This window comes from Cryptomeria japonica, chromosome 4 (genome assembly GCF_030272615.1).
Source record: "Cryptomeria japonica chromosome 4, Sugi_1.0, whole genome shotgun sequence".
NCBI classification, from domain to species: domain Eukaryota; kingdom Viridiplantae; phylum Streptophyta; class Pinopsida; order Cupressales; family Cupressaceae; genus Cryptomeria; species Cryptomeria japonica.
This window is the reverse complement of record NC_081408.1, coordinates 410,065,343-410,074,066: the sequence shown is the minus strand read 5'-3', so window position 1 is coordinate 410,074,066 and position 8,724 is coordinate 410,065,343. Positions and strand designations below refer to the sequence as shown.

General features: G+C 34.9%; 1 pseudogene; it reads left to right on the top strand.

Moving 5' to 3' along the window:
• Positions 1-1,635: 1,635 nt before the first annotated feature.
• Positions 1,636-3,369, top strand: LOC131031392 (uncharacterized; annotated as a pseudogene).
• Positions 3,370-8,724: the final 5,355 nt, after the last annotated feature.

Sequence of the window (8,724 nt, the reverse complement as noted above, 5' to 3'; positions counted from 1 at the left end):
AGAGTCTAAAATATGATAGGGAATAGTGTGAGCTGTCCTGAAATAAAATATTTTATTTTCAATTTCAACTAAAACATAATTACTCAGCCATTTAATGTTATTAATAAGTGTTTAATTTATGAAAGAGATAAATGGTTGGCCACAAGTACATGAGTTACTAAATGCACACAAATAAGTGAATTTGATATTCAAAACTATCTACAATGAATTCAATTCTTGTCCATTAGTCATTTATGTTTGCAATAAGCATCTTTCTTAGTTTTTCTTAATCTTTATTCATAGTTATGTGCATATTTCACATTCTATAATTAGGATATCAATTGCTATGGCTAAACACTAGTATGATGTTTGTGTTGTGGTATAGATGCGTGGAAACATAATTATGGGATTGTTATATTATAGAGATCAAAAATCTAGATATCGCATATTAGTTCTAGCTCTTCTTGGATTGAGTCTAAAGTTGGCATACAGTCATAAAGCCATTATTAGCAGATCTATCCATTTCTAGTAAAGACAATTGAGAAAGTCATTTTGATATTGAGAGTTTCCTATCTGTTTACCTATTGATCATTATTAAGCCATAATATTTAGGTCTATTTATCTCTCTTGCAAAACCTTTGTAAGTGTCCTAGATTGTCCCTACTACTCACTCTTCAATGAAATAGTGGAGTTCTAAAGATTTTTTGCACAAGATGGTGTTGAACGTATCAACATGGCTAGCATGGAAGGCATGTTCAAGCTTCCACTTGTACAACTTACAACAAATGATTTGTTGATAGAAGAAATTCTTGAAATAGGGATACAATCGAAAGACAAGTAAGTACATACAAACCTCCTCAGTTGAAAGTAAAATTTGTGTATAAAAAGAGTACATTGAATCCCAATCCATAAACACAATAGAGATACCGATGGAGACTTAATTGGATGTAGCATGTCACACCAAAGTTGTTAGAGTATGCTAAGCTAGTACATAATGTTTCCTAAATCCACATTAGTATTTTACCCAGATCATTATCTACCAAAACTAACTATAGTAATCCTTTTGAGGATTCATTTCATGGTGCTAGATCTTCATTTAGTTCCACTTCTTGTTGGAGAAAAGAACGATTATTTCTTGAGGTAGATGAATATCCCATCAACAAAGAACAAGACCCTTTCTAGAATATAACAAATTCTACTCCAACAAAAGATCATGGGGGTTTCACTAGAGATATTGAATAAGAGATAGACTTCTAATGATGCATTAAAAGCATTGGCATGTTCTTCATTTATTGATGTAAACTCTCTGTGACACCACCACAACCAACAAAGGTGTAAAAAGTTGTTTGCAATGCATGGATTTTTAGGATTTTCCTTTGAGAAAATAGAATTAAAGTATGGAAGCAGGATCTGCCAGCTCCTGAGGGAATCTTGATGAAAAATAACTGTAAAATAATTGGGCGAGCTTATATGCAAAAACTCATGCTTTCTGATGAGTTTATGTACAGAAATAAGCACGAATTAAGTGGTAAAGGGGCTTCTAGAAACAAGAGGGACAGACAGGCAGTGGAAGTGAAAACTTTTGGTGTTGTGTCTGCTCCATCTCAGAATGGGAATGGTGAAGGTGCTTTAAGAGGAGCTGAGAAGGGTGTTGGAAGAAGTGGGGGTGTTTACATTCCCCCATTTAAGCTGGCTCAAATGATGAAAGATGTGGAAGACAAGAGCAGTGTGGAATACCAGCGCATGACATGGGATGCCCTTCGGAAGAGTATCAATGGGTTAGTAAACAAGGTAAATGCATCTAACATCAAGAACATCATTCCAGAGTTGTTTGCAGAGAATCTCATCCTTGGGAGGGGTCTATTTTGTAGGTCTTGTATGAAATCCCAAATGGCATTGCCTAGATTTATAGATGTTTTTGCTGCATTGGTTGCTGTGGTAAATACAAAATTTCCTGAAGTTGGCAATCTGCTTTTGCGAAGAATTATTTTGCAGCTTAAGAGGGCATACAAACGCAATGACAAGCACATGTTGATAGAAACAACCAAATTCATAGCTCATTTAGTGAACCAACAAGTTGCACATGAGATCATTGCCTTCGAACTTCTCACCCTTTTACTAGAGAACCCCACAGATGACAGTGTAGAGGTTGTTGTTGGGTTCATGAAAGAATGTGGTTCTTTGTTGCAAGACCTTTCACCCAAAGGTCTCTATGGGATTTTTGAAAGATTTAGAGGTATTCTCCATGAGGGGGAAATTGACAAACGAGTACAGTTTTTAATTGAAGGTCTTTTTGCAATTCACAAAGCTAAGTTTGAGGATCATCCAGTTGTGCATCCAGATCAGTTAACACGTGAAGTTTTCCTAGAAGATGAACTTGATCAAGAAGTTGGTTTGGATGTTTTCAAGCCAGATCCTGATTTCTTAGAGCATGAGGCAACCTATGAAAAACTGAAGAAAGATATCCTTGGAGATGTTTCTTCAGATGAAGCAGAAGGGGAGAATGATTCAGGTGATGATTCAGATGATGATGATGATGATGATGATGATGAAGAGGAAGGTGAGGAAGCACTAAGAATACAAGATGAGACAGAGACAAACTTGGTCAATTTAAGATGTACAATTTATTTGACAATCATGTCAAGTGTTGATTTTGAGGAAGCTAGTCATAAGCTACTAAAGATCAAGCTTGAACCTGGTCAAGAGAGAACATACCTTCCTTATTATGGTCTTCTTGGGCAAAGATTTTGTATGATCAATAAAAATTATGAGGAATTTTTTGATAAGTGTTTTGTACAACAGTATTCTATGATACACAGACTGGAAACAAATAAACTGTGTAATATTGCAAAGTTTTTTGCCCACTTACTTGGCACAGATGCTCTTCCATGGCATTGTCTTGCTTATATACGTCTGATAGAGGAAGATACTACTTCCTCTTCCCGTATTTTTATAAAGATTATCTTGTAGGAGTTGGCAGAGCAGCTTGGTATATTGTTGCTTAATGAAAGGTTGAACGATCCAACAATGCAGGAGTCTTTTGATTAAATTTCTCCAAAGGACAATCCCAAAAATTCACGGTTTTCTATCAATTTCTTTAGTTCTATTGGTCTTGGTGGTATCACTGAGAGTTTACGTGAGTATCTGAAGAATATGCCAAGGCTTGTAATGCAGTAGCAAAAGTCTATTCCTGAGTTAGATGAATCTACCTCTCATGGTGATTCTTCTAGTTCATCAGGTTCGTCAGATTCTGATACATCAAACTCAAATTCTGAGAGTGAAACTGATAGTGAGAGCAGTAAGGAGTCACCAAGAAAGAAAAATAATTCAAAGCATGACAATGAGTATGAAAAAACAAGAAGAAAGAAAAGGGTGAGGGCATCTGACTCGGAGGATGGAAGTGACAGTGAAAAAATCAGAAGGAAAAAGAAAAGGAATTAAAAATCTTTCTAGTCAGTTATTCAAGGCTCCAGTAGACACCATTTTCCTGGACTGTGACAAACAAAAGAATCACTCCCAAGTGCTTTGGTTTTATAATAGATGATTGTAAGATGCTATAATGTTGTCCTATGTGTTTTAATAGTCATGGGTTTTAGAGTTTTGTACTTGACAGGTAATGGATAAACAATGTTAGGAAGAGAAAATATTGAAGGTCGAGTGCAGATTGTGATAATACTAGATCAATGAATCTTGTTATTTATTGAGTATTTCTTGTTTTCCATGTTGTGTTATGTACCATAAGCAAACTAGAAATCTAAATTCAATAAGATGCTTTGTTCAATGATGATAATTTCTATTTTCTTGCCTGTGAAGAAAGACAATGGCAGGCAATATCAACGAACAACAAAATAAGGACACAATTGCTAGATTGTGGTCTAACTTGAAAAGAAAAGGTGATGGAAAATGTTATTGTCCATGCAAAATTTGTAAGGGGTTAAAGACTAGAAGACTTCTAATCAAAAAAATGAAGAAACATTGTAGGCTGCATGGTCACATTGAAGGTGGACATGATAATCATCCATTGGTAAGTTTTTCATGATATCGTTTTGACAGTTTATATACATAATAAATCACGTGATGATGAGATCATGATCACGGTTTATTTATGTTTATCAATTTTATATAGGTCAAGCACCCCAGAGCACATGGTATGGATCAACACAACCCTGAGAATATGGTTTTCGAAGTGGACGAACATGGAGGTGTGAATATCGAAGCTGAAGATAATGATCCCATGGAAGATGACGATCATGAGCCAGAAAACACAATTGAAGATGATGGTACAAATACATTGATCCATGACTCATTTAGTACTCGCACAGCTGATCATGATGATGAAGATGACCTTGATGTTTTTCATGATGTCCCTTTACTTGAGAAGGCATCTGAGGCCCTTTACGAAGGCTCGCAGGCAACTCTTCTCTCCATTGTATTGTTGTTGGTGAACTTGAAGGTTATGAATGGTTTATCCAACATAACAATTTCACGTATGTTAAGGTATGTCATATATGTCATAATAAACTATGAATCATGTTGTACCATTAATATTCTTTATTATAACAAATTATATTTTTTTGTTGTAGATTGATAGGTGAGTTTTTGTTACCACCATCAAATATTCTACCTCGCTCATACCGAGAATTATCTGTCGTTATGAAAGATATTGGAATGGAGTATCAAGCAATAGATGCTTGTTCCAATGATCATATTATATATCACAAAAAAACATGAATTTTGAACTGAATGCCCTGAATGTCATATCAGTAGATATCGAACAGATCAAATAACAAAAAGGTTTCCTCGCAAGGTTCTTCGCTATATTCCCATTATTCCACGTATGCAACGATTATTCAAGTGCACTAGCTTGGCACAATTTATGGATTACCATGAACGCAATAGAAGTTGAGATGACATTATTCGAATGCCTATGGATGGTTCAGCATTTATGGACATAGAGGAAAAGTGGCCACACTTTAAAGAAGAACCTCGTAATCTCAGGCTTTCATTGGCAGCAGACGGTGTCAATCCATTTGGAGAGATGAGATTTGTTTACTCAGTGTGGCCTATTTTTGTTATCAACAATAACATTCCTCCATGGATTTCAATAAAGAGGGAGCACATAATGTTGGCAATGATTGTTCCAGGTATTTTATCATTTAAATATAGTCGTCTAAATTTAATTATAAATATTGCAGTAAAATGGTCATAATAATTATGTAATGTTTTTGTTCATTAGATTAGGTAAGTACCAAGTTAAAGATATGATTGTATATATCAAGCCTCTTATCGACGAGTTGTTGGAGTTATGGAATGGTGTCACTATGTATGACGTCTCTAGACCAATAGGACAAAGACAATTTCAATTCCATGCGATGCTTCTATGGACAATACACGATGCCCCGGGACTAACACATTTTTGTGGTATGTTATAATGTTTAATTTGTGCATGAACATTAAAATTCAAAAAATTATCATATTTAATCCAGTTATACATTATCTTGTAGGTCATCAAACAAAGGGAAAATTTGCATGTCCATTTTGTGGTCCAAAGATGAAATCTCGTCATTCAAAAAGTTTACGAAAGCGGGTGTTTGATGAGTATAGGCACTTTCTCCACAAAAATCATAAGTATCGAAATACTGAAAAACATCTTTTCAATGGGAAAGAAGAGAATACATCAAAGCCACGAAGAATGACACCTCACCTGTGGAAGTTGGACTATAATAGAATTAATCGTCAAGGTAATGCCATTCCATCTATTGGTTTGTCATAAAACATCTTTTCTATTTTGTTTTGTTTACTGATGATGTGATTGATGATCATGAAGGTCGTGAAGGCATAAATGACCACCTTCCTAAGGGACTAAAAAGTTATCCCTGACAATTTAGTAGGTTGCCCTACTACGAGCAGTTACAAATTGTTCATTTGTTTGATAGTAGGCATATTGGAAAGAATATAACAAAGACAGTATGGAAAATATTGGATGGAAGGCATGACAAAGAAAAAATTGTCAAAATATGAAGTGACATTCAGGATTCCAATCATGCAATGATAAATGTCATTCAATCAAATAGCCATGGAGACTAGATTAATATAAGTGAACTTCCTTGGTTATTAACGGACCAGCAAAGCAATGCTATAAAAGAAGTCATACGAAAAATTTGATTTCCCACAGGATTTGCTGCAAACATAAACAATCTCATATCAAAGAAAAGTGAATTTGGGTCAGGGATGAAAATGCATGATTGGCATACCTTCATTAAGGTAATTCATGTTCTTGTGTTTTTAGTATGTATTTAAGTATTGCGCATACATGTACTTTTCATTATGTTACAAAAAAATGAAAAGATAATTTTATAATTGTTGCAGTACGTTCTACCTCTATCTCTCCCAGACGACTTCGACAATAATGTCAAGCAAGTCATATATGATCTTGGAAAATACATGAGGTAAGTAGTGATATTTGTTTAGTTCATTGTATAGATATTATATTTGTGATTTTTTTTACTTGTTATGTAATATTTTTTTTTGCGTCTTGAATACCTTGTAGGTGGTTGTCATGTAAAGAAATCCATAAAGATGATATAAAATATTGGAAGAGAAAAATTCCTCATTTAATGTGTGAAATACAAAAGTGTCTACCTCCAGCTTTTTTCAATGCACAAGAACACTACCTCATACACCAAATTGAGGAGATTGAATTGTGTGGACCTGTACACACTAGGTCAATGTGGATGGTTGAGAGGCACTTGAAATTTTTGAAGGCTTTTGTTCGACAAAGAGCACATCCTGAGGGTTCTATGGTGGAGGGATATATGGTATACCAGACTATGGTGTACATTTCTGAATATCTTCCTAAGTTTGCAGCAAAGATCCACGTGGATCGCATTTGGGATCCCAACACCATTAACAAATTCGAAGGGGAGTACTTGATGGGGAAGGTAGATTGAGGAAAGTGAGAGGTAATTATAAGATGTTAATGTAGTTAATTAATTCTTAATCTTCAAAATAAATCGATTGTAAGACGTCTATTTATTTTTTGTACAGTTGGTCGAGAGTGGGATGCACTACATTTGTATATTGCAAACAATCTTGATTGGATGACGGTATGGATTGAACGTTGTCAACATTCTGGACACACGTTAACATGGGAAGGTGTGGCTTCATTGATTAAAGAAGCACATCGTAATGGAGATTCAAATGTTACGCAAAGGGAAATTGATTTAGCATATGGTTTAAGAGATAAACAAGTATGTATAAATTTATTAATCACCCATATGTTTATCAATTCACAATGCAATAAATTTACATGTTTGAAATATCGCAGGTCAAACACCACAACGCCATGTGCTGCAATGGTCATAAATTTCACATAAAAAAGTTGGATGACATGAAGAAAACTTGTGATTTTGGCATCACTGCAGTCTTTGAGGTGACAAATATTTCATCGAGAAATAACATACATCCTCAACAGTCTCAAAATCAATACTATGGCGTTTTGGATGATATACTTGAGTGTGACTTTAATTCCTTCAAATTAGTTTTGTTCGTCGTCAAATGGTACAGGCTACGATTGAATAAAAAACATCCTGATAGAACTTGAACATGATAATAGTTTTATAATGCTAAATACAAGGTCATTTGAACCAGTTGCGGATGAGCCCTGTGTTCTTCCAAGCCAATGTGAGCAAGTATTTTACTCATAGGTTCCACATAAACCGGGTTGGTCATTTGTTGTTAGACATGATCCAAGAGGAAGGCCGATAAAGAATAATGTGATGGAAGAAGAAGATACCGAAGAAGTAGAAGATGAAGTGGATGATGATCACGATCGACAGTTTCTCAATGATGATGAAGAAGAACAAGAAGAAGAAAATGGTGGTGATGGTGATGGTGATGGTGATGGTGGTGGTGATGGTGGTGCGAGTGCTGCTACTGGTGGTGCTGGTGGTGCTGGTGGTACTGGTGGTGCTGGTGCTAGTGATGGTGATGATGATGATGATGATGATGATGATGATGATGTTGATGTTGATGTTGGCAATGATGACCTTGATGTTCATGATGATGAAGAATGAAATGTATGAGGTATGCGATTAGTATATTATCTATTTAATATTGACTTCTTGATATAATTTTTTTTACATAATTAATTCATTATGTTTTGAATTCTAATGCCATTACATAATTAATTCATGATGCACCTTTTAATATGGAGATGGAGATAGGGAGAGTGACTATTTATGTGACAATTTTTAAATCGTGTTTATTTATGGAAATTGGATTATTTATTAGCTATGTGATGGATGTTGATTCAAATACATATGTGATGGATCACATATTTATGATGATGCATGTGACATTTTTTGAACTTTGTGTTTATTTATAGAACGTGGATTGTTTATTACCTATGTGATGGATGGTGATTTATGATACATATGTGATGGATTACATGTTTATGATGACACATGATATGTGATGCTAATTGTGATGCTCAATTACATATATGATGACACATCATGTGATGCTTCTGATGCTTATGATACGTATTTATTTATTGTTTATCAACTTACAAATGTAGTAATGCTTATGATGCTCAATTGATGGTGTTGATTTCAGGTATAGTCCCTGTGTGATGTTGTCACCCTTGGTGGGAATAGGTCGCTGACTACAGACATCGTCAACCATTTAGTTGAGGATCCTGCATAGTCTACAAAAAGTAAAGGTAAGGAATTAAAAAATTTACAA